The sequence below is a fragment of the Lygodium microphyllum genome, chromosome 7 (assembly GCF_053477565.2).
Source record: "Lygodium microphyllum isolate KBCC chromosome 7, Lygodium_microphyllum_v1.1.10, whole genome shotgun sequence".
In the NCBI taxonomy this organism is placed as follows: domain Eukaryota; kingdom Viridiplantae; phylum Streptophyta; class Polypodiopsida; order Schizaeales; family Lygodiaceae; genus Lygodium; species Lygodium microphyllum.
Genome location: NC_141141.1, coordinates 122,740,794 through 122,746,763, shown reverse-complemented (window position 1 = coordinate 122,746,763; position 5,970 = coordinate 122,740,794).

The following is a 5,970-nucleotide window of genomic DNA, read 5'->3' as shown; positions in this document are numbered from 1 at the left end:
GCCCCTTGATTATGCATGTTTTGATTCATATGAGCATTGTCTTTATGGCAGGCAGACTAGGTCTACGTATAAGAAGTCTGGTAGGCCACGCATGAGTGAGCCCTTGGCATTGGTACATTCGGATGTCTGTGGGCCCATGCATTGTCAGTCTATGGGTGGTACATTCGGATGTCTGTGGGACAATGCATTGTCAGTCTATGGGTGGTGCAAAGTATTTTGTTATGTTCATAGATGATTTTTCACGAAAAGTTTGGGCTTATCCCATTAAGCTGAAATCCGATGTCTTGGCTGTGTTTCAGTCATGGCTTGCATTGGTTGAGAACCAGTCTGGGTATAGGCTAAAATGCCTAAGGACGGATAATTGGGGTGAGAAAAATGATACTCACATTTTCTTTTTAAATGGAGCCCCAAGAGGAACACCAAGGAAAAGGGAATTCTCTTGCAAGAACATATATCTTGTAACATCAACATGCTTTTTTATTAGATTTTATATGATCACAATGAAGAAAAGAACACCAGGCATAACAAATCTTCATGCAGCATCATGTAGATCTCCCACGGATTTGATAGAATTAACCATATTCTTCAACATCTTCACAAAATCCATCAATAGAACAAAGAAAACAAAGGAATACACCATCTTTGAATGGAAATACATCACATAGTATTCATCTTCAATGTCTTCATAGTCTTCTCTCTCAATCTCTCATATACAATCACTCCGTTTTAATAAAATTGGCTATCTCCGACTCTCTCTCTCTCTCTCCATCAATAATACATCATATCCTCACTACAATCTCTCATAATCACCCACAATAATCCTTCTTAGGTCGTGGATACCCCTCCCAAGAGGTGTGTCTGATATAAAGAGGCACCAGAGCCACTACAGTGTCCTTTCGTAGTTCACCACTGTCACTTCACTTCAGTCTTTATTTGAATCTTCAGCAGCTACTTCTTTGACTTCTTTTAGCTCTTTTGCACTTGTATTCACCTCTTTCCAAGGCTAGAAAACTTTCCCAAGTTACACTCTCATCCAACAGAACACATACAGAAGCATACAAAAGGTCTACAGAAGCTCATCAGAAGCTCAACAGAGAGTTACAGAAGGTCAACAGAAAGCATCAGAACCACATAACTCATACCAAAACCATTCCAAACCATCAAAAATCACTCATCAATAAGCTTTCAAACAATCTCAAACCCTATCAATCAATACTCCATCCCTCCTTACAGAGAGAAAACAGAACAAAACAGAACAAAACAGAAGCTCAACAGAACCAATCAGGACCAATCAGAACATATCAGAACTTCACATCTCTACTAATAAACATCATGAGCTTAATAAAACCATTCCAACCTATCCAAACACTCTCAAACCACTTCCAAACCAATCAATCATCTCATAAAATCAACCATTCAGCTCTCAAAAACAGCAAAAATCAGCCAAAAAATAGATCATTTCAACACTCAACATATCCCCACACTTAATAAGGTAGCGTGCTCGCAACCCAGGAAAAAGGGAATACAAGTTCATTCAAAAGCTCAACTTTGATCTTCAATAAATCTTCAAAAACAGTCCATCCAACCATGACCCCAACTTATCACCTGTATCTGATATAAAAATACAACGAAAAGAAAACCCTTTATACATTAACACTTCTTATCAAACTGGAAATCACAACAAACTTATAAAGGATATAAGAGGTTTCTTCTTCTTCTGCATCAGCATCTTCAATTATCCAATCAGCAACACCATCACCACAATTCTCCAAAAATGTAGCTCGCATGAAAGCTAATCGAATAGGCAACCACCATGATCTTATTACATTAATTAACCCACAACACAAACACTACACACAACACAACCATCTGAATGACTCCTCCAAAAAGAGAGTTTTATCATTAAAAATCATCCACCATACATGGCAAAGGTATCAATGAAGATGATCCCTCTTGAAAGATTGGTGATTTCGAAAACGATCCATGGACAAAGATTCATCTACAAATGTCTTGGGAGGATTCTGAAAAAACTGAAGGCATCACATCCTTTCCAACATGACAATGTATCTGCTAGGCAAACAGAGGGCATGAAAATACAATACATCCAGTTGCTGGGAATCAATGCTCACATTGACATTCATGCACAACTTTGGAATAGGCTTTGAATCATTATGAGAATGCCTATGAATATATGCCAGGTACCAAGTAAAATGAGTAGTTAAGCGCACAGAAGGATCTGCAGACTAAGAATACTGATGAGCAAAATGCAAATAATTCTGATAAGCCTGACTAGCACTTATCCATTCTCCTAGGATCAATGGCCAATTGATTTGAGGTCCAGTAAGGGAATCATTTGAACTCCAGCCTCGTCTTCGAAGAATCTTCTTATCAAATCCTGGATACCCACTAACTAACTGAGGAGGAGTAGGAATAGAAGTGTTAGGAGACGGAAGAGGGACTAAGAAAAGAGGATGAAGTGATGGATAGGCAAAATCATAAAAGGAAGAATGGATTAAAGATGGATTGGCTAAAAATTGAGGACATTCTGTTAAGAAAGGCGTTAAAAGATAAGGAGGAAAAGTTGATAGAATATCAGGGGATGGGGAAGGACAAGGATCAAGAGGTAGAAAAACTTGATCTTCAATAAAAGAACAATGGGTAAAAATAGGAATTTGAGGAGATCCTTAAGGTTGGAAAAGAAGGGGTAAAATGACTTTTGGGTTAGATTGAAAAAGGGAAATATAAGCATCATACCTATGAGCCATTTGTTGATAATGAGTTAAGCATGGTAAGGATGGACCTAAAGCTGATCTACGATGATAGGCTTCAAAGAAAGAAGTATCAAATGGGGATTGATTGGAAAGATAGGCTAAAAGATCCACCCTCAGTTGGCTAGTGTCCTGGGCATGAGCTGAAGCTTTGACTTGTCGGTGATTCAAAATGACCTTCGAGGGAGAGAAGAGAAGAAGGAGGAGAAGGAAGAAGAGAAGGAGGGGGAGGAGCAAAGAAGAGGAAGGAGAAGAAGAGGTAGCAGGGAGAAGGGGAGAAAGAAGAAGGAGAAATAGAGGAGGAAGAAGGAGGGAGGAAGGGAGGGACGCGAGCTCAACGGGAATATGTAGGTTTTTTTTTGTGTTTTTTTCTCTTATTCTTTTTCTTTGTGTCTTTTTTTTTTGTCTTGCTCTTTTGTTCTTTTTTTTTTCTTGCTTTGTGTTCTTTCAATTCTTTTGTGTGTTTTTAAAAAAATTTATATATATACATATATATATATTTGGATTTATGTATTACTAGGATTATGTATTAGGTTGTGTTTTTTTTTCTTTTCTTTTTTCTTCTTTTTGTGTCCGTGTTGTTTGTTTTTTTGTTTTCTTTTTTTTTTCTTCTTTTTCGAGGTGGGTTTTTTTTTCTTTTTCTTCTCTTTCTCTTTGTTTTTTTTCTTTTGCTATGTTTTTCTTGTTTTTTTAAATGAAAAAAGGAAAATAAAAAATAAAAAAAATAGAAAATGGAGGGGCAAGAAACACACCCCCGTCCCGTGCGCATGCGCGGGCAGGGGTAAAAAAATTTGCAGTGACAGGGTCAAACGGGGCAAGGACGTCAATGTGCGAACCACGAACGCCATGGGGGCATTCTGAGGCGCATAAAACCAGAAACATGCGTGTTCACGCACGACACATGAAATGCGATCACACGAGAAAAAGGAAATAAAAATTAATAAAATTCAAACCGTTCGTCAAATCAAAAAAACTGTAAGAAGGAAAAATGTGCCAAGAGACGAGGGGAAAACGATGGAAACATGCAACACTGAGTCCGGGGCAAAATCAGGGTGTTCACATGGAAAAAACACAAAAAAAAACCCGAAAACACATACATATATTAATATCGAAAAATCTGTGTATCGGAACGAAAGGCGAAAAGAAGGAAAAGTGGGCAGAATAAGGTGTGCTACAACCCTATCGTTACAAAACATAGTTTGGATTGAGATAGAATGCATTCACATGGGAAAAACCCCAAAAATGGGCCTAAAAATGGACTCGAAAATTAATACGAGAAGAACCGTGCACCAGAATAGAGGATAGTAAAAAGGAAAAATGTCCAAAAAAAGGAATTCACAGTGTTGGTACATCAAAACTCATTTTGGGGGAATTAGGAGGGGTTCACGTGGAAAAAACACAAAAAACACACCCAAAAATACTCAAAAATATTAATAACTAAACATCGGGCAGTCGAAAGAGGGAGGAGAAAAAAGAAAAAAGTGGGTAAAGGCTGGCAGGACACGGCTGCAGGTTCACATGGAAAAATGTGAAAAATAGGCACGAAAAGGACCTCAAAGATTTTCGGAGGCGGGGTATTCAGATAACCTCATTGTTAGGTTGATGAATATCAGTCAAAGGGAGAAGGAGGACGTTAGGGATTACGTTACTCAGGTGCGCAGCCTCTACAAGAGAATCCCTGCCAACGAGCGACCTACCGAGAGGGCAGTGTGTACAGTGTTCATGAACAGGATTCGGAGTGAGGAGCTCTACAAGGCTTTGGCCAGTAACTCCACCTTGCAACGAGATGTGCTAGCCAGAGTTTTCAAGGAGGCAATACGCGTAGATGATCAACTCAGGGAATGCAGCATGAGGACTACCAATCGAGAAAGTGCAAGCCAGAGGGACCCTGAGAGATCAACTACTTCAGGGGAAAAAGCAACTGCTAGCATGCAAGATAAGGGAAAGAGTGTAGACCATGACCAAGGGATGGCAGAAATGAGAATGGAGATTGCACGGTTGCAAGAGCTCGTGAGGAAGCCTGTGAGGTTGCATGTACAGTGTATATACTGCGGCGGCAATCACCTCCCAGTTGAGTGCCAAGATCCTAGATCTCGGTCGTGCTCAAATTGCAGTAGATTCGGGCATGATGCACTGCATTGCAGAATGCCGAGGAGATTCCCATACGTGCAGCAGTACAACCCTCCATATTTAGGTAATAGGCCACCTAATTTCTTTGGGAGGGGAGCCTAGTTAGCTCTTCCAGCATCGACTCACTCAAGACCTACCGTGCCTAGGCTGAAGATAAACCCAACCGGTATACCCAGGCCACCAAGGCCTTTTGTAACCCACCCATCTAGTGATGCTCGTGTTCACTTTGTGGAGGAGCCTAATGAGGAAGAGACATATGTCAACCCATACATATCCTATGATGAGGAGGGCAACCCAGTCCTGATGGACTATTAGCCAGTGCCGGTGATGGCTTTAGGAAGAGGAAGAGGTAGAGGCTTTGGAGGGCCCAGCTAGGATCCAGTCACATGCTGGACTTGCGGCCACCTAGGCCACATTTCATCACAATGTCCAGAACGAGAACAAGCTAACAAGGACAAAGCATATCTCTGATGCACAAAGTGTGGAATCACACATCTGTTCCCTGACTGTCTCAGGCGGAAGCCATCAACCAACTCTGCCAACAGGCCATTGGTGCCTTTGGGGCTCTTTGGAGTGGAAACCTTTGGTAGTGAGGATACGCCCATCCCACTACATGCCATGACGCGAGCTCAAACAAAACAAGTAGGCATCTCCTTGCCAGGGCCAAGTAACCTTGACGCAACCTCAATAGGGAAGAAAAGCCAGAGGAGATGGAAGAAGAGAACCGATGCAAAGATAACCCTTAAAACCGAGGATGCGACTATGTTAGTAACGGGAAAGAAGCTCACAGACTCAGAGGCAGAGACCTCGGCTCCTAAGACAGCTGAGCTAGGAAATGGTAAGGTAGGGGAATATCTACACCCCAAACGGCAACTCAAGGCTATAGCCAAGGTCAACGAGTGGGTCAAGGACGCCCAAAAGCACCTCGGGGATGCTGAACCCATATTAGAAGATCCTATGGACAACTTCTCCAGTGTGAGCACACCAGTCTCACCTTCAAGATCACAAGCTGCAAGCATACCTGCACCACTGGGAGCGACTCAGCAGCAAGGCCAAGGGGAAAATTGCCAGG